Below are 24975 nucleotides of genomic sequence, written 5' to 3' on the forward strand. Positions count from 1 at the left end.
GATTCTTAGAATTGAGCTAACATTGAGCCAAAGGCCCCAGGAAATCAACTTCCATCTTTCTGTGCACTCCTTCCCCTTCCCTCAAAGACAAAGGAGTCTTCACATGTTGATCAGTTGATTTACAGGTGGGTACTGCAAAGTTCAAAATCTCTAACTCAGAAAAATGCACAATTTGTTTTAAAGATGGATTAAGAAGGGCACCTGGGTGGCTCAGTCGGTTAAGCGACTGCCTTCGGCTCAGGTCATGATCCTGGAGTCCCTGGATCGAGTCCCGCATCGGGCTCCCTGCTCGGCAGGGAGTCTGCTTCTCCCTCTGACCCTCCCCCCTCTCATGTGCTCTCTCTCTCATTCTCTCTCTGTCAAATAATTAAAAAAAAAAAAAAAAAAAGATGGATTAAGAAGAAAAATGGGGAGTTATCAGAAGGGAGAGGCATAAATAAACATATTCATGATGAATCTAAGAAAGTTCTGAAAGGAGTCAAACCTCTATATGCAAATTTAGGTGAGTGTGTGTGTGTGTGTGTGTGTGTGTGTGTGCGCGCGCGCGCGCTTGCGTACTATACCACTTCTTCGGTATACGGTGAAGTGTACTCTTATCTTCCCGGGATGGTCTCCTAGGGAGCCATTTTACCAGAGCGCACAGTTCCATTTATCCAATTTCTGAGGATTAGTCTCAGGGGTAACTTTATTTAGTACATATTGGCTACAATACAAAGCTTCTCTAGTTAAATCAAACATCCAAATTATGATGCAGTAAGACAAACAGTACCTTCTTTTCTGCACATGCCAGCGTCTGTGAATGCAGGGTGGACTATTACTTTAGTAATGAGAGATTCAATTCTTTTGAAAGTCTTACCCCCCTTCCTCTTCCTAGATGATTCTGGGATTTAGACGTGCAACAAACAAAAAGAAGAGGAGAAAAACACTTTTTCTTGGAAGCCACGAAAGACAAGTTTCCCTTTTTTTGAGCACTGCAGAACACACGTAAGAGAGGACACTGTCTCTAAAGAGCTCTGACATATTCATCAGCCATGATGTTAAAAGAGAACAGCCACAGAACCATTGTTGCTGCCAAAAAAGTGCTGTTTGAATCCTTTTCCACTTCCTCTTTGCAAGATGACTTGGGCTTCATTAAATCATCACTGGAAGACAAGATCTCTGTGGCTTTGGGGCAGACGGGCCAACGGATTGACTTTGTCACCTCATGTGGTATGAGTATCAGATGTTGACGATGCAGCGACTGGTTAAAATGATAATCATCTAAAGAAAAGTCATGAATAGTGTTTATACTTTCTTGGAACTGGGAGTTAGCTTCCTTGGGCCCTTTCCTCCTCGCCCCCAGCTTCAAAACAGAAATTGCTAAATATTCAATTTGGTGTTTGCCTAAGGGTGGCTAAACAAGTCACCTAGTGAGGTGCTTGTCCTTATTTCTGGGAAGGCAGCCTATTACTCAGTTTGGTTCTAACAAAAACAAAGTAAGGGAGAGGGGACTTATCAACAGAGGTCAACTAGAATCAATACTGACTCTGAAAATAGGGTTTTTCTATAAAAGCTACGGAGCAATGGAAAGGCATAAAAGATCTTCTGGGTTCCAAAGGAGACCTAAAGACTCCACATGCCTGGTTGGTCTCCAGATAACAGAGAGCAAAACAAAATTTGTAGCGTATTCATAAAAGCTTCTTCTTTCAAAGCATAGCTTGGGAGAAGGGTGGTCAGGATGTATGAGGGATGGTGTGGGGATCAGATGCTCTTCTGTTCTTATGCTCTGAAAGTGGCACATTCTCTACCATATTTTTAAAGTCACAGTTGTTAACGTGATCATGAATGATGTTAGAAGAAGCAGAATGAAAGAGCAAGATGTCAAGTTGCACAGTATCACCCCTAGACTTGCTCCCTAACATTAGAATCTGATGAGAACTCTGTAACTTCTCCCCGCAATCTCCAGAGACCCCAATGCCAGAGCCACAGCCAGTAAAAGAATAATTCTATTCAAAGCCTTCCTATGGAGTGTGGAAACTATCTATTTTGCTCCTAGGTTGTAGAGTATCTGAACTCACTCAGCCATCTCTCCTCCACTTGAAGAAAAGAAAGGTGATTAGTTTAGGATGGTGGACTGAGCCAACATGGCTACTTCTCCTTCCTCTCAAATCCCAGTAAAATAGGATACATAAAATAAGACTAAGTCCTAGGCATTCCCTAGAAAATGCCGGCTGAGTAAAAATGGAAGAATTTCTGGGTGGTAGCAGACTCACAAAAATACCAGAGAGCTGAGAAACACAACTGAAGAAGGGGGCTGCTGGATGAGTAATTCTTCAGCCTGTAAGCTTCCTCAGGACAAGTAATCCTGGGTCTTATTCATTACTGTGTCCTCTCTGCTTTGTATAGCTCCTGGCACAGAGCAGGTATTCAGTAGTGACTGTTAATATGACTGTATGGCTTTCCTAAAACAAAGGTAAGTTCAAGGTCAGCAGGAGGGACCTTGTGGGATGCTTGATTGGGACCCCTCCCCCAGGGTGCACAGAGAAGAGTAATTATGGTGTTTGCCCCAGGCTCTTTGAGTAAAGTAAAGGACCAGCCATAGGAACTCATAGAATGAGGATCAGGGCCAGAGAGAACAGAAGGGCATGGGGTACAAGTTACTGAACTGTTAATTAAGGAAAGGCAACTTGGAATAGGTGTGAAAGCTCCTGAGGTGCCCAAAGAGGGTAACTTTCCCTACTCACTTATTTAAAAAGTGCCACCAACCTGCTGGCCTATCCCCCTGCCCATTAACCTTAGAGCACAGCACATCTGCCACAGTCGGTCATCCCATATGGAGGGCAGGCCTAGCAAGGGATGTTGAAATGTAACCTTGACAATTGCCCAGGAAGTGATACCGGTTATCAATACTGATCAATTTGCATATGAAAATGAACAACCAGAATTGCCAGACTTTTTGACCAAACCCAAGACCTAAAAACTGAATCAGTAGCAAACTGACCTCTGAGGAAAAGGCAAATGCAGCAAGCCAAAGAGAGCTATGAAAATATTTTATTTAGTGTCTGAGATACATGGATATTGCATCATAAAATAAGAGGAAGCTACCATAGAAAAAACAGCAATCAGAGAAAAATAGAGGCATCTAAAAAATTAAAAATTTGATTAATAAATCATAAAACTGAATGTCAGGGATGAGTTACAGAATAGATACAACTGAAAAGAAAACTAGTGATTTGGAAGATCAAATCAAGGTATGTCCCCCCGAATACAAAGCAAAAAGTCAGGGAAAGAAATTATAAGGAAAAAAAATGCAGAAAATTCCAAAGGAAAAAAATCTGTTTAATAGGAATTTAAGACATCATAGATAGGATGACAGGAAGCCGTTAATAGAAAAATACTCTCCCAGGCTAAATAAGTACTCAAATTCTTTGGGTAAAATTTTAAAAACCAGCAATTCTGGTCCTGCTATCTCAGCAAGAATACTGAAAGGAGAGGTACACAGATATATTCCACTGATATTTATGAATTCAAAAATTAAAGAGAAAATCCAGAGCGCCTGGGTGGCTCAGTCAGTTAAGCGGCTGCCTTTGGCTCAGGTCATGATCCTGGAATCCTGGGATCGAGCCCTGCTTCAGGCTCCCTACTCAGCGAGGAGTCTGCTTCTCCTTCTGCCCCTTCCCCATCTTGTGCTCTCTCTTTCTCTCTCTCTTTCAAGTAAATAAATAAAACCTTTAAAAAAATTAAAGAGAAAATCCTTGGTACTCAATGGTGGGGTAGGATGGAAATAGTTTCCTATAAGGACACAAGGTAATAAACATTTCATTTTTACTACTGAATATTGGACAACATTGAAATGTCTACATACTTTGAAGAAATACAATTTTGAGTCTACCAGCTATACTAGCTTTTAAGTGAGTGGGCAAAATAAAGACATTTTGCATGTGCAAGGATTCAGAATACATACCACAATGGAAGTAAAAAGCTTTCTGGAACATTTCAGTTACAACTAAGTTAAATTCATTTCTTCAGTTGAAAAACCATTAGCTGCTAGAATTACTTACCCTCCATTCAGAAAGTTTTACCATACATATGTGATTGGAAGAACAAGAAAGGCTATCAGTGGTGTAATTTAAACTTAAATGAAGTTTAATAAATCTAGACAAAGAGGCAAAGAATCTGTACTCAGAAAACTATAAAATACTCATGAAAGAAATTGAGGAAGACACAAAGAAATGGAAAAGCATTCCATGCTCATGGATTGGAAGAACAAATATTGTGAAGATGTCAATGCTACCTAGAGCAATCTACACATTCAATGCAATCTCCAACAAAATACCATCAACTTTTTTCAAAGAAATGGAACAAATAATCCTAAAATTTGTATGGAACCAGAAAAGACCTCGAATAGCCAGAGGAATGTTGAAAAAGAAAACCAAAGCTGGTGGCATCACAATTCCGGACTTCATTACAAATCTGTCATCATCAAGACAGTATGGTACTGGCACAAAAACAGACACATCGATCAATGGAACAGAATAGAGAGCCCAGAAATGGACCCTCAACTCTATGGTCAACTAATCTTCGACAAAGCAGGAAAGAATGTCCAATGGAAAAAAGACAGTCTCTTCAACAAATGGTGTTGGGAAAATTGGACAGCCACATGCAGGAGAATGAAACTGGACCATTTCCTTACACCACACACAAAAATAGACAAAATGGTTGAAAGACCTAAATGTGAGACAGGAGTCCATCAACATCGTAAAGGAGAACACAGGCAGCAACCTCTTCAACCTCAGCCGCAGCAACTTCTTCCTAGAAACATCACCAAAGGCAAGGGAAGCAAGGGCAAAAATGAAGACCTCATCAAGATAAAAAGCTTTTGCACAGCAAAAGAAACAGTCAACAAAACCAAAAGACAACCGACAGAATGGGAGAAGATATTTGCAAATGACATATCCAATAAAGGGCTAGTATCCAAAATCTATAAAGAACTTATCAAACTCAACATCAAAGAACAAATAATTCTTTTCAATTCAATATATACAATTTTATATATTGTATATATACAATATATATATTGTGTGTATGTATACACACACACACACACACACACAACAGAATATTATGCAGCCATCAAAAAGAATGAAATCTTGCCATTTGCAATGACGTGCTGGAACTGGAGGGCATTATGCTGAGCGAAATAAGTCAATCAGAGAAAGACATGTATCATATGACCTCACTGATATGATGAATTCTTAATCTCAGGAAACAAACTGAGGGTTGCTGGAGTGGTGGAGGGTGGGAGGGATGAGGTGGCTGGGTGATAGACACTGGGGAGGGTATGTACTATGGTGAGCGCTGTGAAGTGTGCAAGACTGTTGAATCACAGATCTGTACCTCTGAAGCAAATAATACATTATATGTTAAAAAAAAAAGAAGAAGAAGAAGAAGATAGCAGAAGGGGAAGAATGAAGGGGGGGAGTCAGAGGGGGAGATGAACCATGAGAGACTATGGACTCTGAAAAACAAACTGAGGGTTCTAGAGGGGAGGGGGGTGGGAGGATGGGTTAGCCTGGTGATGGGTATTAAAGAGGGCACGTTCTGCACGGAGCACTGGGTGTTATATGCAAACAATGAATCATGGAACACTACATCAAAAACTAATGATGCAATATATGGTGAATAACATAACATAATAAAAATAAATAAATAAATAAGTAAATTAAAAAAAAACTTAAATGAATTTTAACAGGCATATATTTCATGAACAAAAATGACTTCCAGAAAAATAAATAAATAAATAAATAATTCACATAAGGCTTAAAAATAAATAGGAAGATTTGTATCAAATTTATTTGTATACAATAGGAAAACTCAAAGCAATAGTGGCTTGAACAAAAGAGGTTGTTTCTCACATAAAATAAGCCTAATGGGTAGTTTAGGACTGGTATAAAAGGAATAGTGTTCTGTTCTGTCATCCCCTAACTTTCTGTTCTGTCATCTTCAAGCCTGAATGACCTGCTTCAAGTCATCCAATAGCCCAAAAGGGCTGCTGGAATTCCACCCATCATTTCCACATTCCAGACAGTCACAAGGGCAAATGGGCACTCACAACTGAGGTAATATCTTTTATAGAGGATCCTTGGATCCCATTCAACACCTCTACTTACCTCTCATTAGCCAGAACTTTGTCACATGCTCATACTTAGGGCAAGAGAAGCTGAAAATTTAGTCCTTTATTTTTTATGGCAATGTAGGCTGAGGTGAAAATCAGGGCTCTGTTTCAAAGGAGGAAGGGGAGAGTGGGTACTGGGAGGCCACTAGCAGTATCTGCACAGAATACCATTTTCTTGACTAGAAAGATTCAGCATTGTAAAATTCTAATTTCTTCAGGTAAATCAACAAATTCAGTGCAATGCCAACGACTTTTTTCCCTTCTAATTTAAAAAAAAAAATGAGGTAAAACTTGATACAGTAATACATGGATCTCAATTGTTACAGCTTAATGAATTTTGAAAATGCATATGGCAGTAAAAACTACATGCCTGTCAAGATCCAGTGCATCTGGGGCAGAACATCATCCTATCAGTGGGGGTCTGGGTGGAGGAAGCAAGACCTGGTTCTCTCTGCCATGCCTACCTGGACTAGAACTCCAGCAGTGTGGGAGCTGGGGAGGATTTTTAAAAAGCCAGCAGTCTGCCCCTCCAAGGGTGAAACCAGAGCCCCAGAGCGGCAGCTCAGGGAAGAGGGAGCCCTCCCTCTTAGCTGCACATGTCCACGGTAAAGCTTCCATACGCAGGTCTGGGGAGAGGTGGGGTAATGAAGCCGTGGTGGCTCAAGTGCCCCAGACTCTCACTGTTCTTGCCAAGATTTAGTAGATTTTCTTGAATAAATATTTCTCTATTTCTGTATGCTTTTTGCCCTTGGGACAATTCCCAGAGACTTGGAATGATTTATTTAAAAAGGTATTTTCATAAGTTAAATTGCTGTTTTCCTGGAGAGAGGGTCTAGGAAGTTTTGCCTCCATGCCCACCCCATTCATTGCTGGTAAACAATCATCTCTTTCTTATCTTTATTCTCTTATATATGATGTGTCTTTTATCTGGCTCTTTTAAAGATGTTTTTCTTTATCCTCAGTTTCCAGCCATTTAACAATAAATGTGCCTTGATATGGAATTTTTTCTGGTTTTTTTTTCTTCTTGGGGTTTACTGAGCTTCTTAGAAAAATTTCAGCCAAAACTTCCCTAAATATTCTTTGCCCCATTGATTCTCTCCTCTCCTTCTGAGACTCTGGTGGGGTTTTTTCCCCCATTTTTTCCCCTTCTGTTTGGTGATTTTTATTGGCTTTTCTTCAAGTTCCCTGATTTTTCTTCTGTCATATTCAGATTCAACTGATGTTAATCCCATCCAATAATTTTTTAGGTATTGTATTTTCTTATTTCAGATATTGTACTTTTTCAATTTTATGATTTCCGTATGGTTCTTTTTTTAGCATTTTCCTAAAATCCCCATGTGTTCACAAATTATATCCATTTTTTCCTGTAAATTCTTTAACATATCTATAATAGTAACTTTAAAATCCTTATATACTAATTCCAGCAACTGTGTTGTCTGTGGGTCTCCTTTTTTTTCTGTTTTTTCAGGGGGTCTCTTTATTTATTATGGGGCATATTTTTCTGCTTCTTTGTGTGTCTGGTAATTTTTATTGTATACTGGACATTGTAAATGATACATTGTGGAAACTCTAAATTCTGTTATCGTCCTCTGGTGAGTATTGGGTTTTATTCCAGAAAGCAGCTAAATTTCTTGTGGATAACCTTAATCCTTTGCAGGCTTGTTTCTAGGTTTTATTAAATGAATTATACTTTTTTTTTCCCCCTTAGTCCTAGGATATAGCTCATAGTCCTAGGATGTGGTCCAGAAAGATGATCCTTCAGGTATACCATAGGAATGCAAGAGATGTTTCTCAAGCCCCTCTAATTTCATAGGCTTTAACTCCAAACTCTGTCTCCCCAGCACCAGGCAGCTGATGAGATCTCTGCTCAGTTCTTTCAACCGTCCAGCTGTTGTTTTCTACTATGCTCCTTGGAGTCTTGCCCTGGGCATTTGCAGTTGAGAAGTCAGCCAAGATTCTGAGAAGATTTTGTACATAGATCTGGGGGCTCCCCCACTATTACTCCTAAACTTCCGGGACTTCCCTTCCCCCTTTACTTTGCAGTTGCTCTGGCAGCCCTGTACCCTGGCCTCTAACTCTTCAGTCCAATAAGTCTGTGTCCTGCAGATTGCTCAATGTCTGCGGGAGGAAAAGCCAGTTAAATGTGGATTATATCTCCTCTAGTTTGTGTCTGTTTGTGGTCCTTCTCTAGTGCCTTGAAGTAGATCTATAAGCCGAGTTTATAATTATTATCAGTGAGAGGTTTAATCTGATCCAAACTACTCTGCCATTACTTGAAGCTGAAAGCCTTCAAAATTTTTCAAACATAAAGTAGATCATGCTATATATTCTATTTTATAACACTTTTTATAATACTTTTTAAATTGAATAATGTATTTTAGATACTGTTATGTGTCAATATATATTAATTGACCTTATTTTGCCTGACATACAGAGCTCTAAGCATTCAACTATAAGGCCATATAACAAGAATAAACTTAAATGGAACTATGAGTTATGAGTTAGACCTCTTTCAATGTTGTTTGAAAAATACTAAATTACTTTCTTTTCAACGCTACTCTTTATGAAGAATGAACCACAAGAGTTCTATGCAGGTCTGCAATATTATGAATTTAAACACATGTCTATTAATGTGCATTTTGGTTGTTTCTAGTTTTCTTTATTTCAAGCAATGATGTAATAAACATCTTTATACATCAATTTTTTGGTCTTTCCTACAGAATCATTATCCTACGAGTGGAACTGATAAATCAAAGTAAATAAACATTTAAAAATTTAACACATAATTAACAATTACTCTCCAATAAAGGCTATATCAGTATATACCCTCCAACAGTATATGAGAATGCTTGTTCTTCACAACATTTTAACAACATTGGATATTATTAATCTTTTAAACCTTTCCCATAAGCATTAACTATGCATATGGTATTTCATAAAAGGGGAAGTATCCAGCCCTCTTTTATTGTTCTCAATCTTGATCCTGAGCTATTGTCCCATCCAATTTTCCAACATATGTCTCAGTCTTGCCTTTCCTTTGAATAGGACAATCAATGCTGTCTTCTGGGCTCTCCCTCAAAAACAATTTGGATTCTTCCAGGCATGCTTTCTCTGACTATACCTGTAAAACATCATTCCCAGCCCAACCTGGTCCAGAGCTTTATCCCGTGTGCTGCTCCATCATGAATATTCACAATTGACCTCATTACCTTCACATTCCCTCATTACTTTCACAATTTACGTAACTCTTCAAAATTTAAGATAGCTTTGTCTTTGTGAACTAAGGTCACTGCAATTTCATTTTAACCTGCAACAATTTTGTCAATTTTGTCAGCAAGAAATGCTTTAATATGCCTCCAAAATTACTGCTGTAGCTTCCTTGTCTTCCTTACCTTTAAAAAGTAATCATTAAGAGAGCAAATTACATACTGGGGCATTTTCTCAGTAAAATATATATAAAGGAAGAACTCTTTAAAGTTAGAAAGGCTCTTTAAAGTTAGAAAACTAAACAGACATATTTTCCTGTACTTTCTCTGGATTCCTACTAACTGATATAAAGGTATTTTTTAAAAAGATATAAATCCAAGAGAAAAAGAGAATTGGAGGGGAAATTATAGCTAGAAAACATTGCAAGTTAAAAAAAACAGGAGGAAAGATAACCTACCTAGCAGACCCAGGAAAACTAATTCCTAAGTGAGCAAGCTAAATATAGCCCATTTTCCAATATAGAACCCAAAAGTATCAAGAATTAGAAGCAACAGGAGTTTATAATTTGGGGATGAATGGGGAAGAAAGAAATCTAAGGACTAGATACACCCCTACCCCCAACAAAAATCCTCTTCCTTTCTTTGTGCAACCAGGTGACTCACTCTCTTTCTACCTCAGCAAAAAATGGGGTTTATGCCCTGGAGAGAGTAAAACAGGTCTCTGAGATGGGGGACACATGGCACAGTTGAGAGATGTAACAGTTTTGAAAACAAAAGCATTAAATACTAAATATTAAGACCCCCCCCCTCAATAGCTCCTAGCCCTCTTCCATCACTTGGTTCCCATAATACTGTGCAGGATATAAGACAATTTTTCAAAAAACACCTTTCAAAGGAAAGATCTAAAGATACTGATACTAGGGTTATCCAATTAAACAGCCCAGCCTGATCTCTTTACATGTGATCTGTGGTCTTCAAGCCCCAACCACAATACAGAGCTGTCATTAAGCTTTTTAGTACCCCAATTTTAAATGTAAATGCACAGCCAAGGATCGCCAGACATTTGAAAAAAGCCTCAAACATGAAAGACTAAATTAATTTGGAGAAAACAGAAATTAAGTAATAAGATGAAAACTATTAGAGAGCTAAAAGGATATATCAAAAACATGAAGCAATAGGATGATGTTTTAAAAGGTGCATTCATAAAACAAAAAAAAAGTCTTAGAAATTTTAAAATACGGCGTAAACTAAAAATCTGATTAAAAGGTTGGAAGAAAAATTTGGGTGCCTGGGTGGGTTGGCTAAGTGTCAGACTCTTGATTTTGGCTCACATCATGATCTCAGGGCTGTGAGATCAAGCCCTGCAACAGGCTCCACACTGGGCATGGAGCCTGCTTAAGATTCTTTCTCTCCCTCTCCCTGTGTCCTACCCCCACACAAACACTCTTTCACTCTTTCTGTCTCTCTCTCTCAAAAATAAAACAAAAAAATTTTTAATTTAAAAAATAAAATAAAAAGGTTGGAAGAAAAATTTGACAAAACCTTCCAAAGGATAACAAAATGACAGAAAAAAGGAGAGAAAAGATGAGAACATTTAAGGACCAAGTCAGGAAGTTCAATATCCAAATAATATGAGTCACAGAAATAGGAAAAAATAATAAGAAAGTGGAGGAAATAAAATCACTAAAGAAATAACTCAAGAAAAATTCTTAGAACTGAATGATATTGCCAGATAAAGGGAGACCATCAAGTGTCCAGCAAAAAGAACAAGATACATTAGTCAAAATATATCATTTTTTAAAATTTAAGAATACTTGAGTCAAAGAGAAAATCCTAAAAGCTTCTAGAGAGTAAAAAACTGGTTAGATTCTGACCAAAAAAAATCAGAATGGCTTGGATCTTTTCAATAGCAACTGTCCTGGAAACTAGAAAAAATTCTGCAGAAAAATGAATTTTATAGAATTTTATACCAAGTGAAACTAGCAAAAATTAAAATTAATAAAAACAAAATTAGCAATAATTAAATAATATAAAGCCTTTTCAGATAGGCAAGTTCTGACACAACATACACTACGTAATGTTTTCAGGATGCAACTGGAGGAGCTATCCCACAAAAATAAGGGAGTGAAACAAGAGAGAGAAAGATATGGGATCTAGGACAAAAGGAACTCAACACAAGAGAGAGGTGAAAGAAACCCCTTATGTGTTGTTGAAGGGCAATCTCAGGATAACAGCCATGCTACAGGTCTAGAGAACAACTAGTCTAGATTGGAGCAAGTCAGAAGACTCTGAGAGAAACTTAGGATGATGAAATTGATAGAATGCCTAATGCATGAATATTTGGAGAGGAAATGAAACTCCTGAGGAAGAGTTTAAAGATGCATTGGTGAGGGGCACCTGGGTGGCTCAGTTGTTAAGTGTCTGCCTTCGGCTCAGGTCATGATCCCAGGGTCCTGGGATTGAGCCCCGCATAGGGCTCCCTGCTCGGCCGGGAGCCTGCTTCTCCCTCTCCCATTCCCCCTGCTTGTGTTCCTTCTCTAGCTGTCTCTCTATCTCTCTGTCAAATAAATAAATAAAATCTTTAAAAAATAAATAAATAAAGATGAATTGGTGATAAATACATAGAAAATAAACAAACAAGACAAATAACTCCAGGTAAAACCAAAAGTTCCTTAAGGAAAATTAATCATATTTTAACATTTATATTATCATATTAATATCAATCCAATCAAAATTATGTTATAAACATTGGGAGAATGAAGGATAGGAAGTGTGTATGTGGGGGAGAGGTAGTAATGGAAGGTAAGATGTCTCCATAGTGACTCCACAGTGAGAAGCCAGTAGATAATGCCCAAAGCTTGAAAAATCAGTGGCTCAGCAATTCCACTCTTAGGCATATACCCAAGACAATTAAAAACAGGTCCACACAAAAACTTGTACACAAATGTTATAGCAGCTTTCTTCATAATAGCCAAAAATAGAAACAACCCAAATGTCCATCAACTATTGAATGGATAAACAAAAAATGGTATATCCATACAATGGAATATCACCCAATTACAAAAAGGAATGAATTACTGGCATGTGCTACAACATGGATGACCTCTGAAAACATTACTCTAAGTGAAAGAAGCCAGACACAAAGGTCACATACTGCATGATTCCATTACATGAAATGTCCATAATAGGCAGATCCATAGAGAAAGTAGGTAGATTAGTGGTTTTCGAGACTGGGGGCAGAGGAAATGGGGAGTGACTGCTAATGTGTTTGGTGTTTCTTTTGGGGTATTGAAAATGTTCTATAATTACACAGTGGTGATGGTGGCATAACTCTGTGAATACAGTAAAAAAATCAATGAATTGTACAATTATTTAAAAGGGTGAATTTCATGGTACATGAATTATACCTCAATATAATTGTCATAAAAAAATCAAGGGGTAGCAGCTATTAAGAGATATGGTAAATCCAAAATGAAACAGCTAAATAAATTGAAGTGGTTTCCCTGGTGGACTTTTAAATGAGGGAAGTGGATGGTCAAGGGATGTTCTTTGTACTCAGTTGTGTAAGACTATTTGACTCTTTATAGAATCGCATTACCTCAATAAAAGTAAAAATGAAATAACAAGTGACTGAAGAGCAGGTGGAAAGTTCTGGAAGTTCCTGCCAATACCCTATGGTGGCAGCGTGGACTGTGGCTTTTGTAAAGTCTGGGCCACGCGAGTTGGCCTCAACATGATGCCCCTTCAGTGTGGTAGCATCTCCATTGATGTCCTGATGTGTTGTTCATTTGACTTTGGGACATAGACACGAGCTGCATTGAGCAAGACGCTGCTCATGTCTTGTCACCATAGCCCCCTCCACTGCCTTGCACAGCACCTGACCCATTGGCATAACTACTTTTTTTGAATTAGCAAACAAATGAAACAACACTCTTAAACTAATTCCTAGGCAAACTAGAGGCAAGTGAAATAATATTATATGACACCACCTCTTAGAATATTGGGGTCCTGGATGTAGAGGCTGGGACAGTATGTACTGCCTGAGTAGGGTGATGGGCCAGGCACAAGAAATGGCACCTTGTTACCAGTGCTCTAGAACTGGCACATCGAATTTACAGTAATGTTTCCAGGTTACAAGCTGTTGTGTCTCATGTCAACCTTTTTCTCCCCATTTCCATAGTCACTGACTAACATTTGTAAAATAATCTCTGATAGCCTTCACCCTGTCATCTTTGGCTGTGGTTCATAGAATAAAGGGGCATTACTGAGAGGTGGCATCTTGGAGAGAAGAACTCGAAAGTGAAATAAATGGTCCAACTGAGCCATCAAAATGGAAGGCTAACCGATGAGAGAACTCCGGGACCAGGCCTGAGGCACTGAGGCAGAGAGTGGGGAACCAGAGTGTCCTCACAGGAACCTTCTGACACCCAGGTGAGAGTGGGCCTCCTTTCAGTATGCTCCCATAGCTCACTGATGTTTTCCTTGTTACCACTTGTTGTATCTTATAACTTTTCACTAGATGGTAAGCTCCATGAGGACAGGATGTATGCTTGTTTAGTTCACTATGATATCCCTCACCAGTGCTTGGCATATTATAGGTGCCACAAAAAAATATTTGTTGAATGAACGAATGAGTGAGTGAATGAATGAAAGAACCAGGTAAGAGCAGGAAAGTTTGAGGTGGCGTGTGAGATGTAGAGTCTGAAGAAGAGGAAACCAAGGTGCCTTGATGTGGGACGCCCACAGCTTGCACATGGGAGGGAAGAGGTTCTTACAAGTGCCAACTGGAGATTGGAGCAGTGAAGATGCATCCATGTGGGTTTGTGCCTGAAACACTCACCACGAGTCTTGAATACTGGGGTCATTTCTGCCTGAGCATAATCCCTCCCACGGCAAGGGAGGCCACCATGGTTGGAGATCTGTTTACCTCATGGTCAACGGGGCCAGGAAGGGAATGCCTCAGATCATTACACGGAGCCCAAACTTGAGACTTACCAATGTCAACTTCACATAATCTTTGCTGGAATTAACAAATTCAGATGATAGGTCACTTCCCAATCCTGTGGGTGATTTAATCAGGTAAGCTGTTTGGGAGGCCGGATGCAGTCACAGTCAGCTATGAAAGGCAGGAGGATTATTCCTCAGAGGGTAGAGTATATTAATGACATTTCACTTTGGAAACAGTTTTGGAGTCTACTCCCTAGAGACAGAAGGAAGGCTTTGGGGTGAGGACAGAGAGCAAAGAGATTCTTTAGTGAAGGCAAGGAGGAGCTCGGATTCCATTTAGCTAGATCAAGTCAGACTGCTACCCAGTACACTCAGATACTAAGACAACTTCTTAGTGCTGCCCCCATAATTGTGGGAGAAAGAAAATGTAACCCATTTACCTAAAATCAGGATTGCCAGGAATGGAATAAGGAATCCCCATGCTCAGAGAACAGGAACAGGTCCCTTCTTGCAGAGAATCTGGCTTTTCCTACACTTTCTCGTACAAAAGGCTATCAGGAGAAGGTTATGAATAGAGTCCTTTTCCTGCAGCCAATGAGACAAATGCTCTATTCACAGCCGAGCCATGCCCTGCCTGCCGACTGTCTCAGCCAGGATGATCTTGGCTTTTGATGAAATCCCACGGGCAGTAACTGCAACCTCCCTTTGCTGCTACGTTCCATGACTTCATGGCCGGCGCAGGGGGAGCGGTTAAAGCACGCCTATTTCATGAACATCGCTCACCTAATCTCTGTCCTAATGACAGGAGAAAGGTGTTGACACCAAAGATCCAGCAGGTGGGCTGGAAACATTTTAGTATGAAGCTGACATGGTCATTCCGGGCCCTCGGCTGTACCTTGGGGGGTTTAAAAAAAAAACCAACTCGGGTGGGTATGAGTTCAAATTTTGGCAATGCTATGTATTGTAGTGAGTGACGTTGGCCGGGTTAGTTAGCTGCCTGGAGCACCAGGTTTCTGACCTGTAAAATAAGGGAAATCAGGCTAAAATCCTGGCTGCTAAGGCTGTCAGAGGATGAAGTGACACAAAACACTTGAGATCACTTTCCCTGTGCCTGGTTCATGACAGAAACTCTCTCCGGGCCCTGACCCCTCTCTCTCTTGTCTCCCTTCCACCTCTGGGCTCCGTGTAGGTGAATATGGTGTTCCCGTGGAACGAGTCCATTGAGACGGAGCAGGAATTTAGTTCACTGGATATGTTCTAGCATCGCCTCGAGTAAATCAGGACACAGCTTTGGTGCAGCCTATAATGAGGTGGAGGGAAGGGGCGCCTCACCCTGGGTTACCTGTTCTGGAGAGTTCTTTCTGTGCTGAGGACTGCAGCAGGACCCCTCACCGGAGCCTGGGATGCTCTCCTTCAGGGGTTGTGGCTGCCTGCGGGAACTGCTCCGCAGCAAGGATGTGGGTGTAGGAACATTGCGACCCAGCATTTGTTGATTCCCTCTTTCCACGAATACTGAATACCTAAGTCCAAGACAGACACGATTCATTCATCATCGAATATTTCTGTAACATTTATTCTATGCCTGACGCTGCTCTAGGCACTTCACAAATCTGATCCCAGGGACTCCTCATGTCAGTGCCGCCAGGGTGGTGCCATTATCCCTGTTTCAGGGGTAATGAATCTGAAGCAGAGAAGTTATGGAACTTGCCCAAGAAACACGTGCAAGCCTTTTTTTTTACTCAGTGACAGTAACATTTACAGTGCCCCATGGTTTGTCTAGTGGTGATGGGTAAGCATACATTCATTTGTTCAGGTTTTCATTCATTCACCGAGACTCATTAATCACGAAGCTTGTGCCTGACTTTGCATTAGGAAAGTCACGGAGCTGACAATCCAAGGAGGCAAATGCCAAGTAATCCTCACCTTTATCCTATGACTTTGCAACCAGCAAAGAGACAGCGGGCTTGGGTCAAGAATGCCGTCATTGGCAGTGGAACAGACTTCTTCTTTATATAAAATAAATGACCTTTATGGGACATTAAACATGGGACATGGCCCTTGCCCTTAGAAGGCCCATTCTAAGGAGTCCATCAGTTGCACTTGCTTAAACCTTCATAGTTCAGAAGAGAGAATGAATGCAGGGCTAATGCTCCCTTCAAGCACCCAACAAGGTATAAGAAGGGCCCAGTATTTCCCAAACTTCATGTATGTGTTACTAATGAAGTGTTAGGTATTTATTTCTATGAGTACTGTAAAATATATAAACATACTATTTTTTTAAACATACTATTTTTTATTTTTTAAACATACTATTATGTTTTTTTAAACATATTATTGCTGAAAGATTTTTTAAATGAGTTAATTCAAAGAAAAAATATTAAACTAAGAATGGCATTGGTGGTACATTCGAAACTGAAAATTATCCAAATGGGACTCAAATGACTGCAGTTTGGGAAGCTTACAGTGGTTCCCATTGGGGACATCCCTGGCATTTCAGGCAAGGCAGCTCTGCATTGTGGAGGGCAACCTCCCACACTATGCACAGCCCCTACCCATGACATGGCAGCAGTACCCCCCCCCATGCCTGGGGACAAGCCCCCCCCACAAATGCCTCCAAACATTTCCAAATGCCACATGGTAAAGGGCTGGGGGGTATAGTACCACCCCCCCACCCCTTCCCCCGGCTGACAACTACTCCTATAGACTTGACAGAGGCTCCATTAGAAACAAAACCAACAGACAAAACACCAAGCTATTTTCAGACATTTTTGATCTACAGAAGGAAGAGAAGAAAGAGTCAAGTTCAATTTCTAAGTGGCTTACAGTGAGAGGCACCAGAGTAAGCAAAGGAGAACCCAAATGGGAAGAGAGCGAAGACACAGAAAGTCCTGGCAAGAGTGGGGACAGACCGCGAAGGCCTGGGGCTATAGACAGAGCCTTCTGGCTTGGGGCTGCTGTCATGGGGCAAGAGCAGTTCCTTCCTGCTTGTCTTACAGGTGCCACCTGGCATCTGACAATGACCAGAGAGCCCACTGCCTGCTGAAGAACAGGCAGCACAACCTCCCGCCTGAACTAAATGCAGTGACAGCAAGCCAGGAAGGTATCTTGCAAGAATACAAGGGTCGTACAATTAAAAAACATGACAGACTTATCAATCACTAAGGCAGGAAAAGAAGGCCCGGAGAACCACAAATCTCTTTCCAAGTGGCCCATAATATGCTGCGAACAGTGAGGATGAATTGCGAGAGGATGAGAATGAATTAATGCTGTTTGCACACCACCCAAAATACTGTCCGTGTCCTTTAAAAATCTTGGTTACTTTTGGCAGCTTTGAGCCACTAGTTTTCCCAGCACACTCCATGTTTGAGTGTCATCTGCCTCCATATGCCTGTAGAATCAATCTTCCCAAAGATGGTAACAGGTGGTATCATGGAAAAAAGCTTCCAATGTCAATTAAGTTTGGGAAATACCGCCCATTTCCATTTTGGAGATTCACAATGCATGTTGGCACCTTAAAAGTTTTGAGAAAATTACTTCTGTTCCCTTAGTAATCAAAAGGAGGACTCCAAACTCCTTGCCTGGTTTTAGAAGTTAGCTGACTTTCCCCACTTTACCCAATTGATGTAATCTTCTTGGGAGGCAGACTCATCACAACTGTTGCTAGTCTCTGTCTTACCCATCCTCACTTCTGGGCCTTCTCTCACATTCCTCCTTCCTCTAGAAACACCCTTCCCAAGCCTTTCTACTTACTCTCTACTCTATCAAGGACCAGTTCAAGATTCATGTTCTACCTGTTGTGCTCTACAGTAGACTTTCTTTTCACTGTGAGTTTTCTTAGAGCTCTATCTGTACAAGGTGGTGTCATGTCATTGTGATTACTACCATGTTGCCTTGGGATTTTTGTCTGGGTGTGTGATATATACAGCTTGTAAGCAGTTTTGCTTCTTTTCAACTTCTCATGGGAGCCTGTTATTGTATTATAAATTATAAGGGCCTTACAGAAAAAAAACCCAAACATCTTCTTGGTACATATCCTGGTGGATGTGCCAATGAACAAAGGCTGGCTTTGTTCCCTTATAAAACTACTTCGACTCTCTCTGTCTCTATGAATTAGCAACCATTGTGTAATGGTTGAAAATATGCATTCACATTTTTTATGTTTAATTGCTCTCACATTCCTCAAATTAAATGAAACGTCTACTACAACAGATGCTATCTAAAACTGTATAATGTTGGGAGTATTCAAAGTCAAAGTTAAGACTGTCCTCCTGGAAATGGAATTTGACCTTTTACCTACATGAATCTTAAGAGTTTATTTTTATTTATTATATTCCCTACCTTCCTCACCAACCCCCAAAACCCCTGCCTTTCCCATGGTCTTTCTCGTATCTGTTAATAGTGATTCCATCCTTTTGTTTGTTTGGGACAAAAATCTCAGTGTTTCATCATTGATTTTTTTTTCTACTTTTAACATCACATCCAATCCATCGGCAAATCCACTTGGCTCTACCTTCAAAATATGTTGAGAATATATTTCTGACCACTGCTCCCCTCTCCGTGTCACAGGTTATGTCCCCCTGGAAGCTGACTCTGAGATGGAGCTCAGTGGGCAGGAAGCTTATCTGGGAGTGCTCCTGGGATCCACCACGCCTGAGGAGGGAAGCAAACAGGTTTGGGCAGAAGGAAAAGTTGGGCTGTGATTCGGTCACAATGGGCACTGCCTGCACAAGGAGCTCTGAGCTAGGACAGCCCTTGGGAATTGTCTTGAATTGAGGTGAGGCACCAGGCCTTTATACACCTTACTGACAGGTCACTGGATGCAGACTGCTCTGGGAAGGGGGAATGCCATTGGGCACAACAGCTCTCTTCAGAGGAGGCAATTCTTGAAGACGGCTGACAGCCAAAAGCCATTAGCTAGGGGCCTCCCAGCTGCTGGAGGAATCAATCTTTCTTTCGTGAAGGGGAGCTGAGCAGCACATCACACATTCACTATACTTCACCATGACCATCTTGATCCAAGCCCCCACCTTCTCGAGAAAGGCACAGTAGCCTCTTTGGTGTTTCCCTTCAGCCCTCTTAAAATGTTAGCTAGAGTGAGCCTTTGAAAATAGAAATTAGACGATGTCATGTCTCTGCCAAAAGTCAACCAGTGGCTTCCCAAGTTACCCTGAGTGAAAGCCAACGTCATTACGATGGCCCATCAGACTATCTATCCTCTGCTTCCCACGACTCTCCGGCCTCAGCCCCGACTACTTGCTCTTTTGCCCGCTGCACTCAAGCCACTCTGGCCTCCTTGCTATTCCTTGCAAATGTTTGGCAAGTTCCCATCTCAGGCCCTCACACTTGGTCCTTCCCTCCACCCAAAAGATTCCCTCAGGCCTCAGCACGGCTCCCTCCCTCACTTCCTCAGGGCTTTACTCCTGTTACCGTCTTATGGAAACTTCTCGGACCAAACTTTTTGAAAAACTGCACAGCCCCTTCCTCTGGCTCTCACTGTCCCTCTGTGCATTCTTCTTCTCTGTAGCAGGGAGCTCCACGAGGGGAGAAATTTTGGACTGGTACACTGACTGCTGTATGCCCAGCATCTTTATCCATGCCTGGCATACAGCAGGTGCTCAAAACATACATGCTGATTAATTTTTGTAAGTCACAGAGTTCCCATGACTGGTACAAATTGAAAATTGTTCCATGGGTTCTCTATGTCTCTAGGAAAGTCATAATAGCTTTGCTTCTTTTCCTTTTCTTAAGCTTTGATCATGCAGACCATTCATTTTTCTTTGGCCAAATCAAATGAGGAGACAGCTTAAGTGTCTTTTCTAGAACAGGCAGTCAAGATGCCAGAATTCTGATTTTACCTCACACCCAAACCTTACAAAAACAATTTTTTTCTTCCAAATTTGCTTTAGGCTCTTGAAAGTTAAAAAGATGTGACTTTTGGGCGCCTGGGTGGCTCAGCTGGTTAAGCGACTGCCTTTGGCTCAGGTCATGATCCTGGTGTCCCGGGATTGAGTCCTGTATCGGGCTCCCTGCTCCGCAGGGAGCCTGCTTCTGCCTCTGACCCTCCTCCCTCTCATGCTCTCTGTCTCTCATTCTCTCTGTCTCAAATAAATAAATAAATAAAATCTTAAAAAAAAAAAAAAACGATGTGACTTTTGACAATGTTGAACTTTGTCTGAACTCTGTGCTCCCTGAAAGCACTGGAGGTTGAGAAATCCCCCCAGCCTTTTGCGTTTCAAGAAATAGCTAACCACCACAAAGGACAACCCAGCCTTCCCATACTCCGAGATAAGACCCACCTCTATCTTTCCTCGTGATTCCCGTAAGACTTGTGGATGACTCCCTTGTTTACTTGCCTCTATAAAACTCAGGCCTCCTTCCTTTTCTTTGAGACATTTCTCATTAATAAATGTTCCCTCTATTGCGATAGCCTGAATAAAATTATATCCACAATTGACTGCTCTATTTAGTCTTTCACATTATCATAAAGAGAGGACTTGTGTTGGGAGGGTTTATTTTTAGCCTCAAAGATAGTGTTTGTTGGAAAATCAGCAGCTGACAATAGTAAGTGACAAAAGAACCCTTGACAATAGAAAACAGACAACCAAAGTGTCCACTCCCTCAGCAGACAGCCAGCATGGAGTTCAGTTTCAGAGCAGGGAATAATTACTTCTTCCAGAGGCTGGCAGAAACTTGATCCAAGCAGATGGCTGGACAAAAAGATATTGTCAGAAATAATTTCCCAGTATATAAAGTAGATGAGGCTCTATATAACTTCCCCCTGAAAACAATTATTCCCAGTGTGCTGGGCACAAAAGTCTCAGTCCTTTCCTGTCTAGGATCCCTGGTACTACAGAGATGGGCTGAAGGCAGAAAGCTCCTAGAAGCTAGAGATTGTCATACATTTCATGTCTGCAAGCCCTTTACCTGCCTGTCTTCCCATAGGACAGAAGATCTGTGATCAGCTGTATAAAGATCAGGGTTTAGACAAATGGTTTCACCTTCCTTCCAATACCATGGTTAGCCCTTCATACCAGGAATTATATGCTAGTGAAATCCAACAGAAACATTGAACTTCATTCTGTTGGACGCCAATCTTCCGTATACTCTACAAAACCAAAAAGTGACTAGTCAGGCCTAGATGCTGATGAAGTCTGATGCCGGGGACCCTACAGACTTAGGGTTCTCGGGATGAGTGAACTGGATTCAGGTGTAGTGGGAATCTCCTAAAAATTAAATGCCAAGTGTTGTGGTGTGTATGTGTGTACACGTGCATTTTTTAAAAGAATGATTCCACAAAGAAGCCTGCATTCTTCCTGCATATTTGACAGCCTTTTCACATTCTTAAAGGGATCTATGCCCCCTACCTGCGTAAGAACCACCACCTATTACAGATACTCTGAGCCTTCAAAGAACTATTCCCTAGACAGATCCCCCTCATCCTTGGCCATGACAGCCAGAGGCACTAAGTTCACCACCAGTCTATGAATGGACTGACTTACTTCATTTGTCGGCACTCAGTCTTTTCCTGGGATCAGCAATGAGCCAAGAAGTCATGCCAAAGACTGTGGTATCAGCAAAGTCCTGATTAAATCAATTCATCTCCTAGAAGCTGACAAGAAGGAGGTTATATGTCACCAAAAGAAAGAATAATAATTATTTGATCTAATCCATTTTATATTGTCTCAGTCTGTTTGTGCTGCTATAACAAAATACCACAGACTGAGTAGTTTATAAACAGCAAAAATTTATTGCTCACAATTCTGGAAGCTGGGAAGTTTAGGAGCAAGGCACCAGCATGGTCATGTTCTAGGACCTCTTCTGGTTTAGAGCTCGGGTTTTCTCACTGTATCCTGGCTCAGAGGAAGGAGCTAGGAAGCTCTGTGGGGTCTCTTCATGAGGGCTCCCCCCTGGTGACCTAATTACCTCCCAAAGGCCCCATCTCCTAAGATCCTCAACTTTGGGGGTTAGAATTTCAACATATAAATGGGGGTGGGGGGAACATAAGCATTCAGACTATAGCAAATATTTTCCACAAATATTCTCCATTAGGAATGTAATCTGACACTAAAAACAGCACTGGCCAGAGACAGAATGTGAAAATGAAATGAATATAAATATTATCAAGACGTTGGGTCTATTTTTTACTTCTTAAGTACTCAAACCCGGATTTCATGGCCTATGTTTTGAATTAATAATAGCTTTCAGAATCATTGCCATATATTTTATATAATTTTAACAAACAAGGGTTAATTGGCTCACTGAACTGTGTCTTTGTGAGACTTTAATTTTCCTACAAAAACAGTAAATGCCAACAAGATAGACATCCCTGTTCTTCTAAGCTCTGTTTGTGATTCTAAGAAGTAAACAGGCAGTAATTACATTAAAAATATTCCACCTATGCCAGCAACATCTAATTTTAATCTGTGCGTCTTTCAGAGGAAGAACTAAGGGCTAGGAATGGCACAAAGAACCCCCCCAAATATGCCTGAAATCTAAAATCTGAAGCCAGATCCAATTCTACTGTGGATAAATAAACCACATGTTTCTCAATGTCTTGTTGTCTCGATGTACAGAATTGGATAATATGGGCCACTTAGTCTATAAATAAGATTCCCTTGACAGCACCATGGAAGCATCTTGTAGACCCATGGCAAGAAGTGCTATTTGTCAAATTGGATATCAAATAAATAAATTAAGTGGAATTCTGGGGTCCATATGCATTAGTGTCCCCCAAAGGGACCAACATACTAACTTGGGCAGAACTTATGAAAGCCCCATTGAGGTGCCACCTCCTCTGTGGCCAACTTAATTGCTCCCTCCTCTGAGCTGGCCACACAGTATCATGATTGCCAGCTGTTATGTTTGTCTCCCCAGCAGGCTATGATCCTACAGGGCAGGATCTATGTCTTCTTTATCTTTCTATCTCTGGTAGCTTACACAAATCGGTAGCTCAATGTTTGTAGGGATTCATTTAATGACAGTCACATGTTAGATCAGAATCCCATCCCAATTCTGAATATGCTCTGAATTGGCTTACCAGTTCATATTCCTTATTTTCAGAGTCCTGGTAAAAGTACTGAAGGACCATGCACTTTCTATTTCCATACTGCAAATCACAACAGGAAAAGGTGATTCTGACCTTCATACTTCTTAGGGCCCTGGCAGGGTGAAGAGTATAAGAAAAACCCTCATAGCTAAAATAATTCAGCTCAATGATTTGGTGAAATATTTTTCTGTGCCTGACACTGTTATAAGCTTTCTGTATCCTCACTGTAACCATAGGTGGGTATGGTTATCATACCTTGTATTACATGTGAGGAAAATGGCATAGAGATGTGTCCAAGTGAGGGAGCCTCATGCAAGTATGCCCCAGGCCTCCCACCTCTGAATCAAGGCAGGATGAATTGTTTCTCTTCCGTGTTCCCACAGACTAGGCATTCAGGCATGGACCTTATTGTACCATGTTGTGATTACAGATCCAATCCACATTGGGCTCATCGGCCAAACAGTGAGTTCCTGGAGGACTGTGTATTTCTTGGTCATCTTCTTTCTTCCCCACCTAGCAGAGTGACTGGCTTATAGTAACTTCTCAATAAGTATCTGCTGAATAACTGAATGAGGGGAGTCTCTTTCCAAAACTACCAGTTCCGGAGAACTCTCCAGAGAAAGGGATGAAGACAGACTCATTCTACTGCCTCAGTTGCACGTGTGTGTGCCCCAGCAAGAACTTCCTCAGGGACCATTGAAGTTTGGGGAGATTAACTGGCATTTAAAACCAACCCATATATTCTGCCCAAGCAAAAGTAGTTTTTAAAATAATTTTTAAAAAGTTTTAGGAAGGGCGCCTGGGTGGCTCAGTTGGTTAAGCGACTGCCTTCGGCTCGGGTCATGATCCTGGAGTCCCTGGATCGAGTCCCGCATCGGGCTCCCTGCTCGGCAGGGGGTCTGCTTCTCCCTCTGACCCTCCTCCCTCTCATGCTCTCTGTCTCTCATTCTCTCTGTCTCAAATAAATAAATAAAATCTTTAAAAAAAAAAAAAAAGTTTTAGGAAGTCGGGGCATCTGGGTGGCTCAGTCGTTAAGCGTCTGCCTTCGGCTCAGGTCATGATCCCGGTGTCCTGGGATCGAGCCCCGCATCGGGCTCCCTGCTCGGCAGGAAGCCTGCTTCTCCCTCTCCCACTCCCCCTGCTTCTGTTCCTGCTCTCGCTCTCTCTCTGTCAAATAAATAAATAAAATCTTTTTTAAAAAAGTTTTATAAAGTCAAAGTAGTTTTTAAAAATATGTGCAACTTTAAACTGGGCAGTTCTGGGGCACCTGGTTGGTTCAGTCGTTGAGCGTCTGCCTTCGGCTCGGGTCGTGGTCCCAGGGTCCTGGGATGGAGCCCCGCATCGGGCTCCCTGCTGAGCGGGGAGCCCGCTTCTCCCTCTCCCTCGCTCCCCCTGCTTGTGTTCCTGCTCTCGCTGTCTCTCTCTGTCAAATAAATGAATAAGGTCTTTAAAAAAAAGAAAAAAATAAAATAAATAAACTGGGCAGTTCTACTTCTATGAGTATATCCTAAGAATCCTCCTGGCTGTATGCCTAGAGGCCGTAGGTGTAAATGTCTGTGGGGGCTCAGCAGGTAACGCAGCAGACAGAGGAGCTGGCTAAGAAGTGTACTTTCTGTCCAACG

The 24975-nt window shown here is 41.2% G+C and overlaps 1 long non-coding RNA gene across 1 annotated transcript; it reads right to left on the minus strand.

Annotated features, from left to right (window-relative positions):
- Window positions 1-305: 305 nt before the first annotated feature.
- Window positions 306-24338, minus strand: LOC129045536 (uncharacterized). The gene is made up of 5 exons (XR_010411393.1): window positions 23345-24338; window positions 21807-21916; window positions 15650-15827; window positions 14356-14578; window positions 306-1260 (listed from the first exon to the last, which is right to left on the minus strand). It is a non-coding gene; the product is annotated as an uncharacterized LOC129045536 (long non-coding RNA).
- Between the last annotated feature and the right edge of the window lie 637 nt (window positions 24339-24975).

The sequence above is a fragment of the Mirounga angustirostris genome, unplaced genomic scaffold (assembly GCF_029215605.1).
Source record: "Mirounga angustirostris isolate CCGP_5_RB_7025 unplaced genomic scaffold, mMirAng1.0.hap1 SCAF_5, whole genome shotgun sequence".
Taxonomy (NCBI): domain Eukaryota; kingdom Metazoa; phylum Chordata; class Mammalia; order Carnivora; family Phocidae; genus Mirounga; species Mirounga angustirostris.